The sequence below is a fragment of the Halichoerus grypus genome, chromosome 11, assembly GCF_964656455.1.
Source record: "Halichoerus grypus chromosome 11, mHalGry1.hap1.1, whole genome shotgun sequence".
Taxonomy (NCBI): Eukaryota; Metazoa; Chordata; class Mammalia; order Carnivora; family Phocidae; genus Halichoerus; species Halichoerus grypus.
The window spans coordinates 95,089,862-95,116,624 of NC_135722.1; the positions used below are offsets into that span (position 1 = coordinate 95,089,862).

General features: G+C 39.7%; 1 protein-coding gene and 1 long non-coding RNA gene across 3 annotated transcripts in view; one reads left to right on the forward strand and one right to left on the reverse strand.

Moving 5' to 3' along the window:
• TBCEL (tubulin folding cofactor E like) overlaps positions 1-754 on the reverse strand; it is an 88,571-nt gene extending 87,817 nt beyond the window's left edge. The window contains exon 1 of one of the 2 annotated variants that reach the window (XM_078058849.1): positions 539-754. The gene's annotated coding sequence lies outside the window, so the exon portion shown is untranslated. The remainder of the gene's footprint in view (positions 1-538) is intronic. The other variant, XM_036113883.2, reaches the window with a different exon arrangement.
• On the forward strand, positions 320-26,409 carry LOC118549475 (uncharacterized). Its single transcript, XR_013442567.1, has 4 exons — positions 320-394; positions 1,594-1,706; positions 23,604-23,821; positions 24,769-26,409. It is a non-coding gene; the product is annotated as an uncharacterized LOC118549475 (long non-coding RNA).
• Positions 26,410-26,763: the final 354 nt, after the last annotated feature.

A 26,763-nucleotide genomic window follows, 5' to 3' on the forward strand; every position in this document is an offset into this window, starting at 1 on the left:
TCAGCCGCCTGGAAGGAGCAGGCCTAGTGTCCCAAGAGCCTGGAAATGCCCGCCAGCTCCCTTCCCCACCAAACCTCCCTGGGGACATGTCCTCTACTCCCCCCCCCCCCCCCCGATACAGTAGTTCAGAGACAAAGTTTCCTATTTCCCCAGCACTCGTCTCCATCTCCTACCACCCAGGGGGCATCTTTCCATTCCCCACGCCCCTGGTAAGGTGAGAAGCCGGGATTCTCCCAGGGACTCAGGCTCCTGCCTCCTCCCGTCCCCCCCCCCCCCACCCGCCAGGCCCTCCGCCTCCTCCCAGCCCAGGGCCCTCCCTGCGCCTCCCCAGCCAGGCCAGGCCCCATTCTCCCTCCAGCCGCGGGCAAGTGGCCCATCCCTCCCTTCCTCCCAGGTAGGCCTCGTCCCGCTCCGGGTTCTTCCCCGCGTTTCCCCACACTGCGCCCCAGCAGAAACGGCCCTCCGCGCCTCGGCTCCGGAGGGGAGCGCTTGGGGCCTCGAGAAGCCGGCGGAGCCGGCGGGCCCGGGCTCCACTCACCCCTCAGCCCGGGAGGCGGGGGAGCTGCTGCGGCGGCTCCTCGGGCTGCGCCTCTCCTCCCCCCTCCCGGCCACTGCCGTCGCAGCCGCTCAGCCTCCGGCCTGGTCCCGGCCGGCCCCGGCCCGGCTCCGCTTCACCTCGTCCCCCACTCTGGCCGCCGGAGCCCAGTGTCCTGCATTGACCCGGAAGCAGCTTTCACGGCCCAACAACAACACGTGACCCTGCCGCACGTGTCACGTCCGCTGCGTGAATGGGAGGGGGCGCCGCGGGAGCAGATCCTCCTCCACCAACCTCGGGTTGCCATGGCAACGGGGAGGCCTGCACAGGCCTGGTCCTCGATACTAACGTACTCCATCAGCTCTTCCGCTTGGCCGTCCGGAGGGGACACCCTAGATGCCAAGGAGGAGTAAATTGTCCCATCAGAGTGCGGTGGGGACGGGTCAGAGCAGAGCCTGGGCAGCCGAGAGGCCGTGGCTTTACAGAAAGGAGCATTGGGCTGAACCTTTGCAGACTTACCTGGAATTTTGTCCTGGCTCTGTCACTAATTTTCTGTGTGACCCTGATTAACTCACTTCCTGCCCCTGGCTTCAGTTTCCTCACCAGGGGAGCTCTAGGCTGTAATCTAATAAAAATCCCAAGATGCTTTTGCATGAGGTTGTGCTAGCACTCTGACCTTTCTTCTGTGTCCCCTTTGCAAGGCCGGTGGCATCCTGAGCTTTCAGCGCTTCGGCACCAATGGAGTAAACCAGTTTCCATGCATTGAGCACCTTCCAGGTTCTAGGCACTGTACGCAGGCTATTTCTAATTTTAACAACTTGCAAAAGTAAGCATTTTGTAGAATTGAAAACTGAAGCTCACAGAGATTCAGTGATCTGCCCAAGACCATCCAGTGAGTAAAAGTGATCAGACTGAGATTTGAATCCAGGTCAGTCTGGCGCCAAACTAAAGTCCATGCTCTTCACATTATGACATGCTATTACTCTAGCTCCAGATACATTATATGTGACCATTGGGCTGTGATTGCTTATGGACTTATCTGTCCATTTCTTTTGCAGGAACAAAATGGAATAGGGATGGCGTTGGCTGGTCCTGAAGAGAATTCAGCCTTGTATGGATATGTCAGCTGAAGTGCTAGGAATCGGAAAGGTCTATGTGCTACACACATAAGGTGTGTGTGTTTTTATGTGGTGTGTGTCATGGAGCTGGTGAGGAGTTGTGATATGCATGCACACATATATATTGGTTCCTAGAGTGGGGGAGACAAAATTCTTTAAGGGGGACCCAATGGTAGCTTATCACCACAACTCCTAGGGACTTACTAACTCTCTCATCGTGTTTTGTCTTACCCCATAGGTAGAGCTTAGAGAAGTTAGAGGGGGATAAAAGCCCAAAAGAGCTGGCTTTTTAAAAAAGATTTATTTATTTTAGGGATAGAGAGAGAGCAGGGGGAGGGGCAAAGGGAAAGAATCTCAAGCAGACTCCCCGCTGAGTGCAGAGCCCAGAGTAGGGCTTGATCTCAAGATCTGAGATCATGACCTGAGCCAAAATCAAGAATCAGACGCTCAACTGACTGAGCCACCAAGGTGCCCTTCCAAAAGAACTGGTCAAAGAAAATGCTTTGAGGATCAAGAGGAGGGTGAGCCAAGCAGGGTGACTTAGGTTGCTGAGGTGGGGACTTTCCTCCTCCTTCTGCAGAGAACAGAGCCGTACCTTCAAAGTACCCTCAGTGGCAAGGACCAGAGAAGAACAAAGGGATATGTGCACAGAGGAGGAAGAACAAGGTTGATGCTGCATGGATATTTTGTTGATAGACTTCCCTGTGAGCTCAAGTACCACTGGGGACACACCGAAATACTCAGGAGGCTAGATGTCCTGTGAGCAGCTAGAAAAAGGCAAGAAATGTGGATCACTGGTGGACAATGTATATAAATACATATATGAGTATTGTCTGATTGGGTGTGATTAGTTATATATGTCTTTGTTTCTTTGAGATATCGTCGAGTCATTTTGCTTTTGTTCCCATCTTTCTCCTTGTAGAGCAAACTCCTGAAGACAAGATCAGTTTCTCCACCCTTCTCCTGTCTATCTCCATAAGATGGCCAGAATTATGTTTCTAAAACTCCTATCTGATCATGTTATTTTCTGGAACTTAAAATCCTTCTGAGACTTTACCCTCAGGGTAAAGTCACAATTATTAACATGCTCCTCAAGGCTTTTCAGGGTCTGGAACCCTGCTGACTTCTCCAGTCTCATTTCTTGCCCTTTTATCCTCTTGCATTATTGCCCTCTGTTCAGCCTGGTAGCCACTAGCCACATGTGGCTATTTACATTTAAATTAATTAAAATTAAGTTAAATTAAAATTGCATTTCCTGAGTTACATGACACCACATTTCAAGTGCTCAGTAACCATATGTGACTAGTGGCTATCATATTGGACTCTATTGATACAGAATATTTTTATCATCATAGCAAGTTCTTTGTGCAGTGCGGCTCTATACTCTCAATACGTCATGTATGATATATTCTGTGGGAATTTGCTCAGCTAAGCCCTTTGCTTGAAACGTTCTTCTTCCATGGGGTGCCCACGTGGCTCAGTTGCTTAAGCGACTGCCTTCGGCTCAGGTCATGATCCTGGAGTCCCAGGATCGAGTTCCGCATTGAGTCCCGCATCGGGCTCCCTGCTCGGCAGGGAGTCTGCTTCTCCCTCTGACCCTCCCCCTTCTCATGTGCTCTCTCTCTCTCAAATAAATAAATGAATAAAATCTTTAAAAAAAAAAAAAGAAACATTCTTCTTCCACCTCCTTGAATCTGAAAATTCTACAGAATTGCTTATTTTGTTGTCTCCTTGATAAGCATGTAAGCCTCAATGAAGGCAGGAGCTAGGTCTATCTTCTTCCCCATTGATTCTCCATTATCTTCAAAGGATTGTCATGTAGAAGAAAAGAAGAAGTGTTGAACTAAAGTGAGAGGCAGTAAAAGAAAGGCAAATTTCTGGTCTGGTTGGTTTTTTTGTTTGTTTGTTTTTGTCTTTGTTTTTAGAAATTGTTGATAATTCAATTATTTTGACCTAGAAACAGCAATTTCATACGGTTCAACCTAATAGTAAGGAAGAACTTTGGAAGAATTGGAGCTGCTTCAGTTGGTTCTAATGAGTTCCCTGTCACTGGGATAGGTTAAGCCAAAGCAGACTCTGTTGGAACAATGTGTGAGTATTTCCTGGATTGGGTAGACTGCTTGACTGGTCTGAGTCTAAGAATCTAAATCAGGGTTGGGCGCCTGGGTAGCTCAGTTGGTTAAGCGACTGCCTTCGGCTCAGGTCATGATCCTGGAGTCCTGGGATCGAGTCCCGCATCGGGCTCCTTGCTCAGCGGGGAGCCTGCTTCTCCCTCTGACCCTCCTCCCTCTCATGCTCTCTCTCTATGATTCTCTCTCGCTCTCAATAAATAAATAAAAATCCTTAAAAAAAAAAAAGAATCTAAATCAGGGTTTCTCCAACTGATTCTTTAATTCAAGGGTTGAGTAGACCATAATGACAGTCATAGCTAGCCAAAGTCTATGTACCAGATACTGCTCAAGATACTTCACATAGATTATTTCCTTAATCCCCACAGTGATCGTATGAAGTCCATTTGGATTTACCAAGTGAGACTCAGGTTAAGCAATATATCCAGAACATACAGCTAGCAAATGGCAGAGGCTGAATTCATATTTAGGTCAGTATGAAGCTGAGCTCGTAATAACCCTGTAATTAAGGGATAGAGTTCTACCATGAAGTTTCAATCATATATTTGCACATCCTCTTAATGTAACAACTGTTGGTTTTATAATGAATATATTCCTTGCACTTAGGTAGTTTGGGGAAAACAAAGATGGATAAGGCATGGCTCCTACAGTGTAGTTGGGAAGGTAATGCATATACTCAAATAATAGTGATAGAGAACAATTAATTGTATATTATTTTAAAAGGGAAGTCATCTTCTTAGCTGAAGGCATCTCTCAAGTAGGCAATAGGATGAGGACAGAATTATATGAGAATTCAATCATATATATGAGAATTACATGAGAACAACAACAGTACACATATGGGAACACAGGAGAAGGGAAAAACAACCACTTCACTTGAAAGAATAATGATTGGTTTGAAAATTAAGTCTGCAATATTGGTCCTGGTTTTTCCACTAACCAGCCATGTCACTGGGCCTCTTCCTGCTTTATCTACCAAATAACCTGGACTGGAAAAACTACCAGGGTGAATAATTATAATTAAATAATAATTAAAATATTATGTATATACCTTTATTATACATACATGCATTTTCAAGAGAAAGTGTCAGAGATTCCATCAGATTTACAAAGAAATCACAACTCAAAAAAATGTTAGGTTTCATTGTCACTTTAAATTCTGCAATTCTGAGATTCTATATTTTACTTTTGTCAACATTACTGACATATCTGTCAGGAAATGGACTGTCATGCCAAGCTTACTGACCAAGCAAAGGGCAGAGATATTTTTATTTTAAACTGGAGAGTCATACCTAGAACGATTTAGAAAGTATCCAGATTTCCTTACTGGGCAGAATATGGTCTTAAAAAAACAATTCTTAATTTGCTTTTCTGCAATTTACATAAATGGATCAGTCATGTGGAGCTTAATTTTCAAGGAGGTCTTGCATTATTAAAAATCATTGGCAACAAATTGATGTAAGCCTTACTAACATACATACAGATTACTACACATACAAATGTACACAAATGTACAGCCCAATGAATTATCAAAAGCAAAAACCAGTGTAACACCACCCTACCAAGTCATCGAACATTGCCAGTTTCCCAAAGCCTCCTCCCTAGTCACTACAGCCGTTATTCTCCCCAAACTACTATTCTGACTTCTAATATTGTAGCTTATTTTCCCATTTTTAAACTTTATATAAGTGGAATCATGTGAGATGATTTAAATGCTTAATGCTGTGAGAGTTATCCATTTGTTGCATATAGCTGTAGTTTACTGATTTTTGTTGCTAAATAGTATTTCATATTGTAATCACACTACCACTTATTTATCCATTCCCCTGTTGAAGGACATTTGGGCTATTTCCAGTTTTTAGTTATTGTGCATAATGCTGCTATAAACATTCTTGTGCTTAACTTTTACTGCATATATATACATATTTCTGTTGGGAATATACCCAGGAATAAAATTAATGGATCTTAGCTTTGGATCAGAACTGTCCTAGAAATGTAGTACAAGTCGCCATCATATGTAATTTAAAATTTTCTAGTAGACACATTAAAAAAAGTTTTTTAAAAAGTGAAATTGATGTTAAGCATGCATTTTTAAAAAGATTTATCTATCTATCTATTTATTTTTAGAGAAAGACAGAGAGTGTGAGCAGTGGGGAGGGGCAGAGGGAGAAGGAGAGAATCCCCAAGCTGACTCCCCACTCAGTGCAGAGCCCTGCATGGGGCTTGATCCTATGACCCTGAGATCATGACCTGAGTCAAAATCAAGAGTCAGACACTTAACCCACTGAGCCACCCAGGTGCCCCAAGCATGCATTTTATTAGCCCACGACATCCAAAATATTATCATTTCAACATGTTATCAAGATCAACATTATTAATCAGATATTTTACATTCTTTTATACATATTAAATCTTCAAAGTCCAATATGTATTTTACATTTATAGCAATTTGGATTACCCACATTTCAAGTGTTCAATAACCAATGTGGCTATGAACTACTACATTGGATGGAGCATCTTTAGGTAATACTACCTAACAGTATTCCAAAGTGGCTGTGTGCCAATTTACATTCCTGAAAGCAGTGTATGAGAGTTACAGTTGTTCCAAATCTTCATCAAAACCTGGTACTATGAGGGTGACTGGGTGGCTCAGTCAGTTAAGCGTCTGCCTTCGGCTCAGGTCATGATCCCAGGGTCTTGGGATTGAGCCCACCTGGGATCCAGACCACCTGGGAATCCCTGCTCAGCGGGAAGTCTGCTTATCCATCCCTCTCCCTCTGCCCCTCCCCCCTGGTCGAGCTCTCTCTCTCTCTCTCTCTCTCTCTCTCTCAAACAAATAAAATCTTTAAAAAAATCAAACCAACCTGGTACTGTGAGCCTTTTTAATTTAGCCATTCTGATGGTTCTGCACTAGTATCTTAATTTGGATTAATTTGCATTTCCTTAATGACAAGGAAGTTGAGTCTCTTTTTATGTTTTTTTTTTTTAAGATTTTATTTATTCATTCGAGACACAGAGATACAGAGAGAGAGAGAGAGCATGAGCAGGGGGAGAAGTAGGGGGAGAAGCAGAGGGAGAAGCAGGCTCCCCGCTGAGCCAGGAGCCGGACGTGGGGCTCGATCCTAGGACCCTGGGATCATGACCCAAGCCGAAGGCAGACACTTAAACCATCTGAGCCACCCAGGCGCCCCTCTTTTTATGTTTATTGGCAAATTGATATTCTCTTTCATGAAGAGTCTGGGTCCTTTTTTCTACTGAGTTGGTCTTTTTCTTATTGGTCTCATAAGATTAACTCAAAGGCATTCTCTTTTTTTTTCTGGAAAATCTTGTATATTGGCATTTTTAACTCCTTAGCTGATTGTTCTCCAACAAAGCCGTCTGACCTAGAGTTTTCTATATGGGAAGTGTTAAATTATAGATTCAATTTATTTCTTAATTACAGCACTATTCAAATTTTCCTATTTCTTCTTGTATCAGTTTTAGTAAGTTGTATTTTTCAAGGAATTTGCCCACCCCGTATAAATTTTCAAATGCATTAGTATGAAGTTGTTTATAATATCCTATTATCTTTATCAGAGCTGCAGGGTCTGCAGTGACATTTCATTTTTATTTTAGATATTGGTTACTTATGCCATGCTTTTTTCCTTTATTAGTCTCACAAATTTTGTTGGTCTTCTAAAAGAATTAATAATCAGTTTTGTCAAATCTCTCCATTCTATTTTTTCTTATTTATTATTTTCTATTGCTTCCTTCCTTTTGCTCTTATTGGATATAATTTACTATTCTTTTTCTAACTTTCTTCTTTTCTAAAAATACACATTTAGAACTACATATCTGCTTTTAAATACAGCTTTAGTTGTGTGTCATAGTTCTGATATGTAGCATTTTCATTATCATTCGATTTTAAATATTTCCTAATTTCTCTGGCTTATTGGTAGGGTGGATTACCTTAATTCATTTTTGAATGTTAAACCAGCCCCGCCTACTTCGAATAAACCCTCAGTGGTCATGGTATATAATTCTTTTTACACATTGTTGGATTCGATTTGTATTTTTTTTTTTGAGGATTTTTGCATCTATGTTCATGAGCGATATTGGTCTATAATTTGCTTGTCTTATAATCTCGTTGTTTAGTTTTGGTATTAGGGTAATCCTGGCCTCATAGAGTTAGGAAGTACTCCTGCTTCTATCTTCTGGAAGAGATTGTAGACAATTTATATAATTTCTTCCCTAAATGTTTGGTAGAATTAACTAGTGAATTCTGGGCTTAGTTCTGTTTTGAAAGGTTATTATTGAGTCGTCTCTTTTTTAGATTTAGGGCTATTCAGATTGTCTGTTTCTTCCTACATGAGTTTTGGCAAATTGCATCTCACTGAATTGGTTCATTTCATCTGGGTCATCACATTTCTGGGCATAGGGTTGTTTGGTGTATTCTTTTATTTTCCTTCTCATGCATGGAGTCCATGGTGATGTCCTCTCTTTCATTTCTGATCATTGTAATTTATTTTTCCTTTCTTTTCTATTTAGATAGCCTGGCTAAGGACTTATCAGTTTTATTGATCTTCTCAAAGAAACAGCTTTTGATCTTATTGATTTTCTCTATTGATTCCCTGTTTTCAATTTTATTGATTTCTGTTTTAATTCCTTTTTCTTTTGCTTAGTTTGGATTTGATTTACACTTCTTTTTCTAGTTTCCTAAGGTGGAAGCTTAGATTACTGATTTTACATCTTACTCCTTTGCCTAATACAGACATTCAATGCTATAAATTTTCCACTAAGCACTGCTTTACTGTATCCCACAAAATTTGGTAAATTGTATTTTTATTTTCACTCAGTTCATGTTTCACTTGTTGTCGTAGTCACTTCAAGCTGCTATAACAAAAATACCACACACTGAGTGACCTAAACAACAAGCTGGAGGCTGAGAAGTCAGAGATCAAAGTACTAGCAGATTGGTGTCTGTTGAGGACCTACTTCCTGGCTTTTGATACCTTCCTTCCCCATATCCTCAGCTGACAGAGAGCAAGCTGTAGTCTTTTCCTCTTCTTATAAGTACACGAATCCTGTCATCTGGTCCCCATTCCCAACACCTCATTTAAATTTTACCTCCCAAACCTCCTAAAGGCCCCACCTAATACCATTCTATTGGGGGTTAGGATTTCAACATAATGAATTTTGGCGGGACACAAATACGCAATCTATAACCCTTGTGATTTCGTCTTTGACCTATGTGTTATGTTATACACGATTAATGAAGCATTGAACACTACATCAAAAACCAATGATATACTATATGTTGGCTAATTGAACTTAATTAAAAAAAAGAAGTATATTTCTTAACATCTAAATGTATGGAGATTTTAAAGGGATATTTAAATCAATTTCTAGTCAAATTAAACTGTGGGCAGAGAACACATGTCATAGGATTTCAATCTTTTGGAAATTATTGAGCTTAGCTTTATGGCTAAGCATATGATAAACTTGAGATAATTTTTCTGAGTGCTTGAAAATATGTATACAACAGTTGTTGAGTTCAATGTACTATTTAAGCAATAGATCAGGTTTGTTAATTGTGTTGTTCAAACTTCCTATATTCTTACTGACTTTTTGTTAGCAATTGATTTTATAACAATTCTTACAAGCAGATCCATTCCTTGTTTCATTAGATGCCGACAGCGGTATGTTAAAATTTCTGACTATGACTATGTATAAATTTGTTTTTCCTTGTAGTTCTGAAAATTTTTGATCTGCACCTTTTGATACTATGTTATAAGATAAACACCAATTTCAAATTGTATTCTCCTGCTGGTAAGTTGAACTTTCTCACTGTGAAATATCCCACTTATCTCCAGTGGTGCTTATTAGCTTAAAGACTATTTTGTCCGGACTTCTCTTTGTTGAAAGGTTTTTGATTACTGATTCAATCCTCTTACTAGTTAGAAGCCTATTCGGATTTTATATTTCTTCAAGCTTTAGTCTTGGTAAGCTGTATGTTTCTATGAATTTGTAAATTCCATCCAGGATATCCATTGTATTGCCATACCACAGTTTCTCATACTCTTTTATAATCTTTCTTATTTCTGTAAAATCAGTATAAATATCCCTACTTTCATTTCTGATTTTAGTTATTTGAGTCTTGACTCGTTTTTTTCTTCATCAAACTAGCTAAAGGTTTGTCACATTTGTTAATATTTTCCAAGAACCAACTCTTGGTTTCACTTGATTTTCTCTATTATTTTTCTATACTCTATTTTATCTTGGCTCTAATCTTTATCATTTATTTCCATCTAATACATTTTGATTTAGTTTATTCTTCTTTCTCTAGTTCCCTAAGGTATAAATTAGTTTGTTGATTTGAAATCTTCTTTTTTAATGGAAGCATTTATAGCTATACATTTCCCTCTTGGCACTATTTTCACTACGTCTCAATGTTCGGTATGTTTCCATTTTCATTTATCTCAACATATTGTCTAATTTCTCTTGTGATTTCTTTCTTGACCCATTTGATTGTTTGAGTGTGTTGTTTAAGTTCTACATATTTGTAAATCTTCCAGTTTTCCTTCTACCATTGGTTTCATTTCATTCCATTATGACAAGGAAGAACACTTGGTATAATTTTAGTCTTTTAAATTTATTAAAAATTGTTCTGTGGCCTGAGAGATGATCTATCCTGGAGAATGTTACATGTGTACTTGAGAAAAATGTGTATGCTGATATTGTTCGGTGGAGTATTCTTTATATGTCTATTAGGTCCAGTTGGTCCACAGTGTTGTTGGAATGAATGTTTATGTTGAAGTCCTAATCCCAATGTGATGGTATTAGGAGGTGGGGCCTTTGGGAGGTGATTAGGTCATGTGGTTGGAGTCCTCATAATGGGATTAGTGCCCTTATAAAAGAGACCCCAGAAAGCTCCCTTTCTATTTCTACCATGTGAGAACATGGTGAGAAACTGGCCATCTATGAATCAGGAAGTGGGCTGTCAGTATCTTGATCTTGGGCTTTCAGCCTCTACAACTGTGAGAAATAAATTTCTGTTGCTTATAAGCCATCCAGTCTATGGTATTCTGTTACAGCAGCCCAAATGGATCAAGGCAGTTTCCCTAGTGCTCTCCTGTTTGTCCAGTCTTGAAACGGGGATACTGAGGTCTCCTAGTATTATTGTAGAGCTGTCTATTTCTCCCTACAATTCTGTCAATATTTGCTTCATGTATTTTGGAGCTCCATTTTCTTGTGCATAGAGGTTTATAATTGTTATATCTTCTTGGTGAATTGACCCTTTGATCGATATATACTGCCCTTCTTTGTCTCTTATAACAGTTTTTGACTTTAAAGTCTACTTTTGATATTAGTATAGCCACCCCTGCTCTCTTGACTATTTGCTCAGAATATCTTTTTCCATCCTTCCAATTTCTTTTTTTTTTTAAGATTTTATTTATTTATTTGACAGAGACAGAGACAGCGAGAGCAGGAACACAAGCAGGGGGAGTGAGAGAGGGAGAAGCAGGCTTCCCGCTGAGCAGGGAGCCCAATGCGGGGCTCAATCCCAGGACTCTGGGATCATGACCTGAGCTGAAGGCAGCCGCTTAACGACTGAGCCACCCAGGCGCCCCTCATCCTTCCACTTTCAACCTAAGTGTGTCTTTAGATATAAAGGGAGTCTCTTTAGAGACTGTCATTGGATTCTGTTTTGGTTTTTTATCCATTCTGCTAATGTATGTCTTTTTCTTGGGGCATTTAATCCAATTACATTGAAAGTACTTACTGACAAGGGGGTGCCTGGATGGCTCAGTCTGTTGAGCATCTGACTCTTGATTTCAGCTCAGGTCATGATCTTAGGATCCTGAGATCAAGCCCCAAGGTAGGCTCCAGGCTCAGTGGGGGTCTGCTTCAGATTCTCTCTATCCTTCTCCCTCTGCCCCTCCTCCTGCTCGTGCGCGCTCTCTCTTTCTTAAATAAATAAATAATAAATCATCAAAAAAAAAAAAAGAACTTACTGATAAGGAAGGACTTAATTTTACCATTATGTTATTTATTTTCTATATGCCTTATAGATTTTTTGTCTCATATCTTCCATTATTGCCTTCTTTTGTGTTTAGTTGATTTTTTTGCAGTGACATGGTTTGATTCCATTCTCAAGTCCTTCCATGTATATTCTATAGATACATTCTTTGTGCTTACATATAACATCTTTGGGCTTACATATAACATCTTAAAGTTATAACAATCTATTTTAAATTGATACCCACTTAACTTCAATTGCATACAAAGACTGTATTCCTTTATAGCTCTTTCCCCCATTTTATGTTATTGATGTCACAAATAACATTTCTATATACTGTGTGCTGATTAACAAAGATTTATAATTTATTTCACACATTTGTCTTTTATTGTTTTTAAATTTTTATTTATTTATTTGAGAGAGAGAGCATGAGTGGGGGGAGAGGCAGAGGGAGAAAATCTCCCTCTCAGAAATATCTTTCGGGGTACCTGGGTGGCTCAGTCAGTTAAGTGTCTGACTATTGATCTCAGCTCAGGTCTTGATCTCAGGGTTATGAGTTCAAGCCCCACATTAGGCTACATGCTGGGTGTGGAGCCCACTTAAAACAAAAAGTATTAAAAAAAATGAGGGAGGAATTAACACATTCTCAGATAAACAAAAGCTGAGAGTTCATTACCACCAGACCTGGCTAAGGGGAGTTCCTCAGTATGAAATGAAAGGATGCTCTACAGTAACTTGAAACAGTATGAATATATGAATTCATGGAAAAATATGAAAGTTAATATTATTGCTATCTTTTGTAATTTTTGTAATTTTGTAATTTCAAATTTGTAAATTTTGTCATTTTGTAATTTCACTTTTCATTTTCTACAAGATGTAAAAGATAAATGCATGAGGGGCACCTGGGTGGCTCAGCAGAGGCTGCTTGAAGATTCTTTCCCTCTGCCCCTCCCCCACTCATGCTCTCTCTCTCTCTCTCTCTCTCTCTCTCTCTCTCTCTCTCTCAAATGAATACAAACTTTTAAAAAATAATAAAGACAAATGTGTGAAATAATTATAAATCTTTGTTAATTAGCACACAGTATATAGAGATGTTATTTGTGACATCAATAACATAAAATGGGGTGGGGAGAAGAGCTATAAAGGATTCCCTATATGTGATGTGTTGCTTGTCACTGCTTTCAAGATTCTCTTTTTGTATTTGGCCTTGAACATTTGATTATAATATATGTTAGTGTGGGCATCTTTGTATTTCTCTTACTTGGAGTTTGTTGAGATTGTTGGATTTGTAAGTTTGTATCTTTTATCATACTAGGGGAGTTTTGTCTAAGGTTTTACCTTCGAAAAATCTTTCTGCTTCTTCCTTCTCTTTCTGGGACTCCCATCATGCATATGTTTATCCACCTGATGTTGTCTCACAAGTCCCTTAAGCCCTGTTCACTTTTCTTCATTTTTTTTTTCTTTCTGCTCATCATACTGAAGAATTTCAATTGTCCTAAATTCAAGTTTACTGAGTTTTTTTCTTCTGTTGACTTATATCAGCTGTTGAACCCCCATAGTGAGTTTTTTTTCACTTCAGTTATTATACTTTTCAGCTCTAGAATTTCTGTTCTGTTTGCTTCCTTTTTATATTTTCTATCTCTTTGTTGATATTCTCATTTCGTTCATATACTGTTATCCTGATTTCCTTTAGTTCTTTGTCCATTTTCTCCTTAGGCCTTTGAGCATATTTATGACAGTTTTGTTTTTGTTTTTAGAGAGTGATAGCACTTGCGTGGGGGGAGGAGCAGAGGGAGAGGGAGAGATCGAGTCCTAAGCAGGCTGCACGCTCAGTGCAGAGCCCGACACAGGGCTTCATCTCACCACCCTGAGATCATGACCTGAGCTGAGATCAAGAGTCGGACACGTAACTGACTGAGCCACCCAGGCGCACCAAAGACATTCATTTTAAAGTCTTTTTTTAGTAAGCCTGATGTCTGGACTTCCTTGGGGATGGTTTCTGTCAATTTATTTTATTCCTTTGAATGAACCATATTTTTCTGTTTCTTTGTATGCCTTGTGAATTTTTGTTGTTGTTGAAAATTGGATATTTGATTACTATAATGTGGTAATTCTGGAAATGAGGTTCTCACCCTTCCCTAGGATTTACTCTTTTTTTTTAATTGCTGAAGGCTATAACTTGTTGCAGGTTTGTTTGTTTTGAGGCTTTTACAAACTACTTTCAGAAGGACTATTCCTTGTCATGTGAGCTCACTTGAGTCTCTGTTTTCATGTTCAGCCAAGGTTTTTATGGAGATTTCCTTGAAAGCTAGGAACCAACAAATACCACACAAACATACACAGAAATACACACACACACACAAACACCCGAGAGAGAGAGAAAGAGAGAGAGGGAGAGAGAGAGAGAGGGAGAGAGAGAGAATAACCTTGTTTCCCAGTCTTTGAAGATAGGATCTGTGCTGAGCAGTCCTTTACAGATTAGCTGTACTTCCTCTGAGCCTAGAGATCAGCCTAAGGTGAAAACTTAAAGTCCTCTCACGACTTTTCTGAGAATGGATTTTTTCTGGGTATGCATGTGACTTCTAAATTCCTCTGTATATGTGGTTGCTTTTGAATGTCCTAATTTTCCAGAGTCTCACCTCAGCTTCTTCCCAGGGCCTTTGATGTTATATTGTATGTCTCTACCTAGAATCTCTTGCCTCGGGGGTCTGTGGGTTTATAGCCCCCTTATAGCTTTTACTAGCCATGCCCACCAGTTTCCCCACCTATAGTCCAAAGTGTATAAGGCAGAATGAGTGAGTCAATCATGTCAGAACTGAGTACACAGTAATTTTCAGGTAAAGTCTGTTCTGCTCCCTTTTGTTCAAGATGGAGAACTGGGTTGCTGGTGTTGAAAACCAAGACTGTCACGGCATCAGGGAGGTGGTGGGATGAGGATGAGCAAAAGCACCACAGCGCTTTCCTACAGTTTTGAAGATGTTTTTTCTTGATTAGACATGCTTGATTGCTGTAAACCTTTAATTGTTTTCAAGGCTCCTACAAAGTTTATTCAGATAGTTTTGGGTTTTTTTTTTTAATGGTTTGTGGGGAAACAAAATCTTGGATCTTCCCAGTCTTCTGTTTTCCTGACGTAACTCAAATTTTATTGTTTTTCATCCTTCCTATTATCTACAACCTTATTTCTGGAATCATTTCTTTTGTGTGAAAAACACCCTTTAGTATTTCTTATAGCAATAGACCAAATGTTATTAATTTTCTCACTTCTGTCTTAAGTAAAGGTCTTTATCTAACCTTTGTATTCCAAAAAGATATTTTTGTTAGTTTAGACTTACAGATTGGCAGATATTTTCTTTTTTCTTTAATTTTTTATCTAAATTCAATTTACTTAACATGTAGTGTATTATTAGTTTCAGGGGTAGAATTTAGTGATTCATCAGTTGCAAGTGCCCTCCTTAATGCCCATCACCCAGTTACCCCATCTCCCCACCCACTTCCCCTCTAGTAACCCTCAGTTTGTTTTCTAGAGTTAAGAGTCTCTTATGGTTTGCCTCCCTCTCTGTTTTTATCCTATTTTTCCTTCCCTTCCCCTATGTTCATCTGTTTTGCTTCTTAAATTCCACATATGAGTGAAATCATCTGGTATTTGTCTTTCTCTGATTGACATATTTCACTTAGCATAATACCCACTAATTCCATCCATGTTGTTGCAAATGGCAAGATTTCATTCTTTCTGTTGGCTGAGTAATATTCCATTGTATATAGTTACCACATCGTCTTTATAAATTCATCTGTTGATGGACGTCTGGACTCTTTCCATAGATTGGCTATTATGGACATTGCTGCTCTAAACATTGGGGGGGCCTGTGCCCCTTTGAATCACTATTTTTCTATCCTTTGGATAAATACCTAGTAGTGCAATTGCTGGGTTGTAGGGTAGTTCTATTTTTAACTTTTTGAGGAACCTCCTTTCTGTTTTCCACAGTGGCTGTACCAGTTTAGATTGGCAGATATTTTCAGTCAGCACTTTGAAAATATCATTCCATTATCTTCTAGCTTCCACTGTTTCTTTTGGAAGGTCATCAATTTTGAAAAATTTTACCGACTATATGACACATTTGTTCTTTCCATCTGAGACACTCGTTACACGTATGTTATACTTTCTTGATCTATCCTCTATGTCTTAGGAATTTTCCATGTATTTATCTCTCTACAATCTAGTATGGATATTTTCTTCTAACCTGTCTTCCAGTTCATTAATTCTCTCTTCAGCTGTCCGTAATCTGTTTTACAATCCATCCATTGAGTTCTTTTAACTTTTGAGTTTTATAATTTAAAGTTCTCTGCCCAAATTCTCAATCTTTTATTTTTTTTAAATATTTTGTCATAGTTATTTTAAAGTCTGTGCTTTATAGCTTATTATTCATAGGTCTTACATTGCTTCTCTTGGTTTTCCTTCATGTTTTCTTACCTCTTCACATGCCTGATTAATTACAGGACATGAATTGTAGGTTAAACATTGTGGCAATAATTTAAGGCCTAAGGAAATGGCGATACTTCTCCAGAAAGAATTTAGATTAGCCTTGGGCATGTAACTAGGGCACCAGTAATCTCTGAGCACTCTAATCCAATTTTAGACATTATTTGAATTTAGGCTTCAAAATCTTTGTGAGCTAGTCTAATTCCAGTTCATCCTTCCTTCTAAGAAGTAGTTCTCTGGAGACCTAACTAGAACATGGTAGATTATCAAGTCCTTCCTTGTCAGGTCTCAGACAAATTGTTGTCTTCAGTTTTGTATTCCTAGTCCCATGAAGCTGTCAGAAACACTGCTCAGTTTATAAGCCTCTCAGTGGTCTCTTCCTGAATCAGCAGACACTACCAGGGGAAAACAGCTTCAGTGCCTCTCTGGGTACTGTCTTCCCTTGAATCTTGATCCCTTTCTTTACCTTACTAGTTATCTGATGCCTACAAACAAATTAAAAAAAAATTTTTTGTCCAATTTTTCTAGCTGTCTTCAAAGGGAGACTTAGTTTCCAAGGGTTCATGCTAGAAGTAGAAGTTGCCAAATCATTTCTACCACAACATTTTTTTTTTTTTTTTTTGCTATTTTTACTAGTCCCTGACCTAATTCAAGAAAGACAGTGAGAAGGGATATGGGAACTTGAGAGAATGTTAGGGAGCATTTTGGCCTTAATAATAATAGCAGCTGAACATGCATTGAGCTCCTGCTAGAGCCAGATATTGTTCTTAGCTTTTCATACACTTACTCCTTTAACTTCTAAAGATAAATTTTAGGCAAAGCCAACGTATTTTCTCCAGTAAAGAGTAATCACAAAAGTGGGAATCTCTCTAAAAATGACAAACTCCTTGATCTATAGTTTGTTGATAGCATTCAGTGACTAGCTCAAGACTTGGTCATGGTAGTTAGGCAACAAAATTTGTGGAATAAACATATTAATAAAGAATGTCGGAATGTAATTGAACTAGTAATTGTATTATTGAGTTACACTTTAAAGAACCATTTGTAGGCACAGTTGAAGATGCATAGAAGCATCTAAGCAAATGTGTTCTTAGGCACAATTTAAATGCTGGCTCACAATAATGCAGCTGTTTGTTCTTCACTCTCTGTAACCATTTAGCTCAGCAAAGTTGTGTCCCAGTAAGCATTGCTTCCAAGCCAGGAACATGTCATACATAAACCTGGCTTGCAATTAAGATTAAATATTGCTCACAGGTATCCATCTGTCTTGGAAAGTTTAGCTGTTCACCTACCTCAGGAGGTTCCACTGAGCAATATGAATATGTCATTTTAAAAAATTGTACCAATTTTGAAATAACACTGAGTGTAATTAAAAATATTATACATAATGTTAGCCCAAAAGATTCAGCCAACTATTGAGGTACTGGGAAGCTAATCCTCTTCAATATAAAATTCCATTATGTTATTTCATTATTTACTTGTTAGAATTTTATAGCTGTTTTTCTCTAAGAACCTTCAAGGTACTCCCATATGACTCTTTTAAAGTTGGCTCTTCTCATGTAAAGTTATAAATGAGGGAAGTAAGGTAGCCCAGAAAGGGGAAAGGAAATGAGAAAAAGAAAGGTTCAAGAGGGTCTTTGGCAGAACAACTAGTATTATTCCGTACATTTTACGTGAGGAAGTTGTATAGCAATAAACATCACCTCAGTGGTAGTAGACTAGTTTTTCATAAAATTAAAGATCCCTCTTTATTTAATGACCTTAGTTACTGACTCTGTGGTAATTTTAAAGTATGTCACAAATTCTTTGACACTCCTTCCACTGAGTGGTGGAGCCTGTGTCCTCTCTCCTTGAACCTGAGTGGGCCTTTGGTCTGCCCCAGTCAGTGGAGTAAAATGCCACATACTATGCTCTTGTTCTCTTGGGACACTTGTGCTTAGAACTCAGCCACCATGTTGTGAGGAAGCCACACGGTCAGATCATGGAACAACCCTGGCCAACAGCCTTGGCTAAGGTCTCAGCCAACAGATAACGTCAACAACCAGACATGTAAGTGAGCCTTGAGCGTTCATATATTTCCAGCCCCCAGCATTGAGTATCCCTAGTGGAGGCCTCAGGCTTTATGGAGCAGAGACAAGCTGTCCCACTGTGTTCTCTCTGAATTCCTGACCCACCAAATTTATGAGTGTAATAAAATGATTCCCCCACAAAGTTTGGGGAAGTTGGTTGTACAGCGAATAGACAACTAGAACTCACTCATAATTGAAGACTAGAATCTAGTCACAACCTAGGTTTCCTAGCTCATCTTCCTTGTTCTTCTTGTCCCCACTCCTGTATTCTCTCCCTGCTCTGCCCCTGTCCAATCTGCTCTCCCTTACACAGGCATCTCATGCACTTGCACCTTTGCCACAATTTTGCTGGTGCTATTTCCTCTTCTTGGGCTTTAGTGTCACTAAGATCTGGTTTGAGTCCCATTTGGGCCTCTCAGTAGCAAAGTGATCAATCTCTCTAATCTTTATCAGAAAAAATAGGAGTCAAAATAGAACCTATTTATAGATTAAATGGCTAAAGTATATAAAGTGCTTAGTGCCTGACACACACATAGTAAACACTCAATAAGTGTTAGCTATTATTATAAGTTCTTTCTATACTGGAAAGTGAGTTTCTATTGAACAGTTAAGGCTTAAATGAAACTTTTGTCTTTTAAGTCTGAGCTCATATGTCAATTCCTCTGTGAAGACATCCCCATTTACAAGAAAAAATTAAATTGCTCCTTCCATTATGCTTCCAAGTACTTTTCACATTCTCCTATTATAGTTTTGACAAGTAACCTATTATATATGTGACACCCCACCCTTGGACCCCACATTCCTCAAGGGGAAGGTTTAAGGCAAAGACCTCACAAAAATAAAGAATATCCTTGTCTCTTGTGTAAGTATATGTATGTGTGTGTGTGTGTATTTGATATATATGTACATCAAATACCATAATGAGGAAAGGAAAGTGAAGAATTAGTTAGATGATTATAGTAGGATAAGACTCGAGAATTTATGGAATCTGGGTCCCTGCCCAAATACTCTTTCCACTCACAAGACTTAAATTTTCCAACTTTGTTGAGGATATATAAATGAATTGTGGAAGCCATGTAAGGGGAGGTGTACATTCTTCACTAGTTCATAATTGTCTACTGTGTACCAGTCACCATAGGGGGTGTTATAAAGTTTAGACCCCATGGTCTATCAATATACTCATCCCCTTGCAAATATCCCCAACTGCAGTGCCTGAGGGTGAACCTAACTGTGCTAGGACTAGAGGAGCTGAGTGCTGCTAGAGAATACCACACAACTGAGCTGACTGGATGCATTTTAATTTCTAACTGCAAGTGGACACTTGGTACTGCTCACCCATCTTACTGAGATTTTCTAGTTCCCCACTCCTTAAGATGACTTCCTCATTCCTCAGACTTCCTATATCCCTGGCCTGCCTTCCTGCTAGGTGGATGACCTCACTTCAGATTTCATTAGTAAACATAAATACCATCAGTGGAAACTTATTTATCTTTCTACACCTCCCCCCAAAGACCTGCACTTGCCCCTGTTTCTTCTTCTGCTAAAATGGAGGATGTATCCCTCTACCCATCAAAGGCCAATTCCTCTCTTTGTGTTCCAGATTTCTTTTATTCTCAGCCACCCAAAGTCTTCTACCTTCTGGTTTTCCCCTTCTTTTTATGCTTCACCAATGTCTTCCTCTCTATTGGATCATTCCCATAAACATGCTCTAGTATTTCCCATCTTCTTGACTTCACATTCTATACCCTTTCTCCTACTGCTCTATTTTTCTGCTCCTTTCTCAGGAAAGTTTCTTCACAATAGTTGGCTACACTTGTTGTCTCTGCTTCTTCTCTCACCATTCCCTCTTGGGTTGACTCCAATGTAGATTCTCTTTCCAGAGCTCTCCACAGACCATTCTTGTGAGGGTAACTAATGGTCTGTTTTCATTTTAAATTCACAGTAGCATTTGGTTCACTCAAGTTCTCCCTTTTTGGCCTCTGGGACATTACTTGCTCCTGGTTTTCCTCTGTCACACTGGCTGCTCCTCCTTAGTCTCCTTGACTAGTCTATTCTCTTCTGCCCTACCTACAAATATTAGAGTTCCTTAAGGTTCCCGGGACCTCTTCTTTCCTTGTCCTCTCCCATTTCTCCCTAGATCATGTCATCTATTGCCCTGAATTTAAAGAACATCTTCATGCTAATGAATTCTAAATCACCAGCCCAGATATCTCTCAGCCCCCAGACTTGTATTTCCAAAATATTTCTATGTAGATAGTCCTTAGACATCTCAAATTTAACATGTGTCAAAGGAATCTCAGTCCTGTCCCTGCTTTCCCTCCCAAACTAATCTTCCCCATCTTAGTAAACAGCACCGCTTTCCACACCAGCTGCCAAAACCAGTAACATGGAATTCATTCTTGACTCTACCAAGTGCTGTCTACCTCCAAAATATACTTATCTCTATCTCCAGATGCCTGACTCAGATAGGAACTCTATAAATATTTGTTTAATGAACAAACAAATAGGAAAAAGATTTATGTTTGCCCACCAGAGAAACATGGAACAGGTTCCTGTGAATCTTATGGGATGAGAAGTTGGTGTTCCTGTTGTCAACAGGATCAGAAGACACTGGAATTAAAGCACACTAAAAAGAGGTGGGAAAAATATTTCCCCAGCTTCTGGGATAGGAAGGAAACTTGCCTGGGGGTAGAGAAGAGTCAAGGTGGCTAGATCATTCTGAGTCACAACATTGTGGTGTGCAGAAAGGAATGCTCACATAGAACAGGCAGAAAACTCTTTAAGGCCACTCCTTGGGAACACTCTTATGGAAGAGTTTGTAAATGCAGAGAGTGAGGCAACACTTTGGAGAGCCTATTTAAAGGGCTATAGTATCTTAAGAAGAGGGGCGCTCTGAAGTAGGTAGCATGGAGGTCAACAGCAGTGTTGGTGGTGGAAGTAAAGCAGCAGGGGAATTTTAGAAGCTACTGAGCATTCCTGCCAGCAAAAGGAGGTCTGGTGTGGGCACCTGGGTGGCTCAGTTGGTTAAGCGACTGCCTTCGGCTCAGGTCATGATCCTGGAGTCCCGGGATCGAGTCCCGCATCGGGCTCCCTGCTCAGCGGGGAGTCTGCTTCTCCTTCTGACCCTCCCCCCTCTCATGCTCTCTGTATCTCATTCTCTCTCTCAAATAAATAAATAAATAAATAAATCTTTAAAAAAAAAAAAAAAAAAAAAGGAGGTCTGGTGAAGGTGAGTTTCCAAGCTCTCATGTTCTCAAGTTGCTATAGGTGCTCTTACACACACACACACACACACACACACACACACACACACACACACACACACCTTTGGTCAAAAATGTCTGGGAGAAGCAGCATCTTATCTTTTGGAGAATCACTGAACATATTTGCATTATAAATACTCCAAGATGTCCTTCGGTAGAGAAAAATGGTTTAACTTTATTTCATACAGCATGTCCCCAACATGTTTGGCCTTGGAGCCCTTTGTCATGGAATACCTTATAACATGTCACTGCACCCTACTGTTCCATAAAACACAGAGGATTGATTACAGGGAGGCCATGTTTCCTTAGCTATGGATTCAGACTTGGTGAGGGGTCTGCAAATCCCCGTGTGCACCAAACCCTGAATAAATAACAGCACCTAAATACACATGGCTGCTTAAAAAAAAATGTATGTCAACATCTGTAATCTTAAAAATACCAATTCTTAATCACTCAACACTAAACATATAACTGTGATCCTATTATGTGGGAGCATGAAGAATAATTTCTCATTAAAAAGTGATCTTTATAAGTAAAAATTTGTGGATCAACCATCCTTAAAATGACTTTGATCTTATAAATAATAATGACTGACATATTTTGGTGCTTAATATGCTCAGGTACTATACTAATTGCTTTATTGAGACTGTCTCATTTAATCCTTATAGCAATCCTATGAAGCAGGGACTATTATTACTATCTTCAATGTATAGGTGAGACAAATGAGGGTTAGTGAAATTAAGTGCAACAGTTTGCGGAAAGCCACACAATATAAAGTGGTAGAGTTGGGAATTGAACCTACAGAGCCCACAGCTCAACTGTTAGGGCTTTGTAGCCCTCATCTGAGCAACCTGTCCTGAAGGGAATGAAGCCGTAGGTTTGAGCTTTTTCAGGAAAGAATGGAGATTTTTGTGTCCTGTTTTATGGCAGCTAATTCTGTTCCTACATGTTCTTGAGGAACTTCTCTGTGGACCTCTCTTCCACAAGACCAAGCTCTCCCCTTTTCTCCATTAACTCCACAATTAAAAAAGAAAGCATGCAGTCCAGCATTTCGAGGAAAATGAAGGCATGAAAGAGGGACCTTTCCTCACACTTTCCCCTCGTGACATCACATCCATGCCACCGCACCTCACCAGTACTTGGCTCAAAAAGAATTGGGGGGGAAAAAAAGAATTACAAACAGTTATGAAGCAAAATAGTCTGGCCGGAGGAATGTGTCCCTGTGCCTTTTCTAAAAGGGGAGTATGCGTGGCTCAGAATGGAGGCCCATTACCTCACTTTTAGTCATCATGCTGAATTGTGTGTCCTCTTCTCATTCAGGGACAAGGCATGTGATTTGAATGTCTTAAGATATACCTTTGAACCTGCGGCAAACGTTAATATATATAATTTTTTTTTCAAGCAGAAACACCAGAGAGCAAAAGTCAGAAAGTGTAATGGTGGTCCTTCATGCATAACAATGACAATGATTGGGGAAGTACAAGTCCTTGACTCTGCCCCATAAATGATCTGCTGAGTGCTGCTGGTTAATGTCTCAGATGGGCACTGCTCTGCTCTTTCTTTCAGCATATGAAATAGATTGTTGCTTACACATAAACAATGGCAACCCATCCCAGAGAGAATCCCACCAGGAAAATGGAAGATAAAATTGCTTCCCTGAACTGTTCTCCTTTTAGTAAGTTATTTTCCAGCGTTTTCTCAGCACGTCTCAAGCAGCACTTCAATACCTCATCTCCCGAGGTGCAACACTATATTATAAATGATGTCCTGGGAAAACACTTACTTAGGATTTGGATGGGAGTTAACAATTTAACAATTTAACTGCCTTTTTAAGAGCTGCGCTTTAACATGTGCATAGGAAGGGTCTATGGGAGAAACAAAGCCTCAGACTAGTCTATTGTATACTAATCTATCCTTACACCACCCAGAATGACAACACTACATAATTTCTTTTATAGATTAGTATGGAGCACTATATGGTATATATGTATGTCTCTATGTGTCTTTTCTCAGCTAAAAGCAGGGTGAAAGAAGAAGAGAAAAGAGGGGCAGGAACAAAGATGACTCCAAGGTGAGGCCTAAAACATGCGCACGGTGATGACAGTTTGCAGACTTCATGCTGAGCTTTCCAGATATGGATTCGAAGGAAGGGAACCTTGTATGTTCAGAGTATCCACAGGATCAAACCAATTGCTCAAGGGATTTTTAGCCATTTTTGGCACTAAAATCAGGTAGGAGGTTTTCCCCAGAGGCCTGCTGAAATGGACACCATATGATGCAGTGAATATCATACCCAAATAAAGTCTTGAGTAGAGTCAGTGAGGTTCACTGGGCTGTTCCTTATAAAGACCCTCCATCTTAGCTAGAAGCATCTCACCAAAGGGTAATTCCGTGAGAATAATTCTACCAGAACCCAGTCTAGTCTATAGAATCAGCTCTCTGCTGATCAATAATGTGCAAATGATAAAGTCAAAATGAATCCAGAAAACACTATATTAATAAAATGGACTGACTGGCTATCATCTGAATGCAGAAAATTACATCTTGCTAGTAAATGCTTTACTGACTTAAATTTTGATCAGTTTGTAAGTTGCCTATGCCTTTCCCATCAGCATCATAAATATTAGAAGCAGGGTATATTTGACAGCAATGAGAAATAGCAGCCTGAAAAAGGATAGTCATCATCATCACAAGCTCTACCATTTCTTGGGCCCTTCTTATTTCCTAAGCCCTGTACACATGCACTTTATATGCATTATCTCTGCAATCCTCCCAGTAACACTGCAAGAGGTACTATCTTACAAAAGAAGACATTGGAGATTACAGACATACCTCATTTTACTGAGCTGCGCTTTATTGTGCTTTGCAGATGTTGCATCTTTTGCAAATTGAAGGTCTGTGGCAACCCTGTGTTGAGCAAGACAATCATGGCATTTGTTCAACAGCATCTGCTCACTTCATGTCCCCGTGTCCCATTTTGATTATTCTTGCAATATTTTAATCTTCTGTCTTCATTATATTCTTTATGATGATCTGTGATCAGTGATCTTTGTTGTTACCATTGTAACTGTTTTGGGGTGCTCACATACGATGGCAAACTTAATTGATAAATATTGTGTGTGTTCTGACTATTCCACCAATCAGCCATTCCTCCATCTCTCTCTCTCCCTCTCCTCAGGTCTCCCTATTCCCTGAGACACAATATTGAAATTAGAACAATTAGTGACCCTACAATGGCCTCTTAAGTGTTTAAATGAAAGGAAGATTCACACGTTTCCCACTTTAAGTCAAAAGCTAGAAATGATTAAGCTTAACAAGAAAGGCATGTCGAAAGTGGAGATCGGCAGAAAACTAGGCCTCTCGAGCCAAACAGTTAGCCAAGTTGTGAATGCAAAGGAAAATTCCCTGAGGAAAATTAAAAGCGCTACTCCAGTGAACACATGAATGATAAGTAAGTGAAACAGCCTTATTGCTGATATGGAGAAAATTTTAGCGGTCTGGATAGAAGATCAAAACTTAAGCCAAAGCCTAATCCGGAGCAAAGCCCTGACTCTCTTCAATTCTGTGAAGGATGAGAGAAGTGGGGGAAGCTGCAGAAGAAAAGCGTGAAGCTAGCTGAGGTGGGTTCATGAGGTTTAAGGAAAGAAGCCGTCTCCATAACGTAGAAGTGCAGGTGGAAGCAGCGAGTGCTGATGTAGAAGCTGCAGCAAGTTCTCCAGAAGATCCAGCTCAGATAGTGGAGGTGGTTCCAAGAAACAACAGATATTTCAGTGTAGACTGCACAGCCTTCTATTGGCCAAAGATGCCATCTAGGACTTTCATAGCTAGAGAGAAATCAAAGCCTGGCTTCAAAGTTCAGTCTGACTCTCTTGTTAGGGGCACATGCAGCTGGTGACTTTAACTTGAAGCCAGTCCTCATTTACCACTCCAGAATCCTAGTGCCCTTAAGAATTACACTAAATCGACTGCCTGAGCTCTATAAATGGAAAAACAAAGCCTGGATGACAGCACAGCTGTTTGTAACATGATTTACTGAATATTTTAAGCCCACTGTTGAGACCTACTGCTCAGAAAAAAAGATTTCTTGCAAAATATTATTGCTCATGCAATGCACCTGGTCAACCAAGAGCTCTGCCAGAAATGTACGAGGTTAATGTTGTTTTTATGCTTGCTAACACAGCATCCATTCTGCAGCCCACGGATCAAGGAGGCATTTCGACTTTCAAGTCTTATTATTCAAGAAATACGTTTCATAAGGCTATAGTTGCCATGGATAGTGATTCCTCTATGGAGCTAGGCAAAGTTAATTGAAAACTTTTAGAAAGGATTCACCATTCTAGATGCCATTAAGAATATTCATGATTCATGAGAATAGGTCAAAATACCAACATTAACAGGAGTTGGGAAGATTTGATAGCAACCCTCATGTAGACTTTGAGGGGTCCAAAACTTCAGCGGAGGAAGTACCTGCAGATGTGGTAGAAACATCAAGAGAACTAGAATCAGAAGTGGAGCCTGAAGACAGGACTGCATTGCTAGTCTCATGATAAAACTTGAATGGATGAGGGTTGCTTCTTATAGATAAGCAAAGAAAGTGGTTTCTCGCGATGGAATCTACTCCTGGGGAAGATGCTGTGGAGATTGTTGAAATGACAACAAAGGATTAGACTATTTAGAATATTAACTTGGTTGATAAAGCAGCGGCAGGTTTGAGAGGATTGACTCCAATTTTGAAAGAAGTTCTACTGTGGGTAAAATGCTATGAAACACCATCGCACGCTACAAAGAAATCGTTCATGAAAGGGAGAGTCAGGTGATGTAGCAAACCTCACTGTTGTCTTATTTTAAGAACTTGCCACAGCCACCTTAGCTTTTAGCAACCCCCACCCTGATGAGTGAGCAGCCGTCGATATCAAGGCAGGACCCTCCACCAGCAAAAAGAGATTATGACTTTCTGAAAGCTCAGATGATGATTAGCACTTTTTAGCAATAAAGTATTCTTAAATTAAGATATGTACTTTTTTTTAGATATAATGCTATTGCACAGTTAATAGACTATAGTAAAGTGTAACTAGAACGTTTACATGCACTGAGAAGCCAAAACATTCATCTGATGTGCTCTATTGTGGGGGTCTGGAATTGAACCCCCAATACCTGCCAGGTCTGCCTGCAT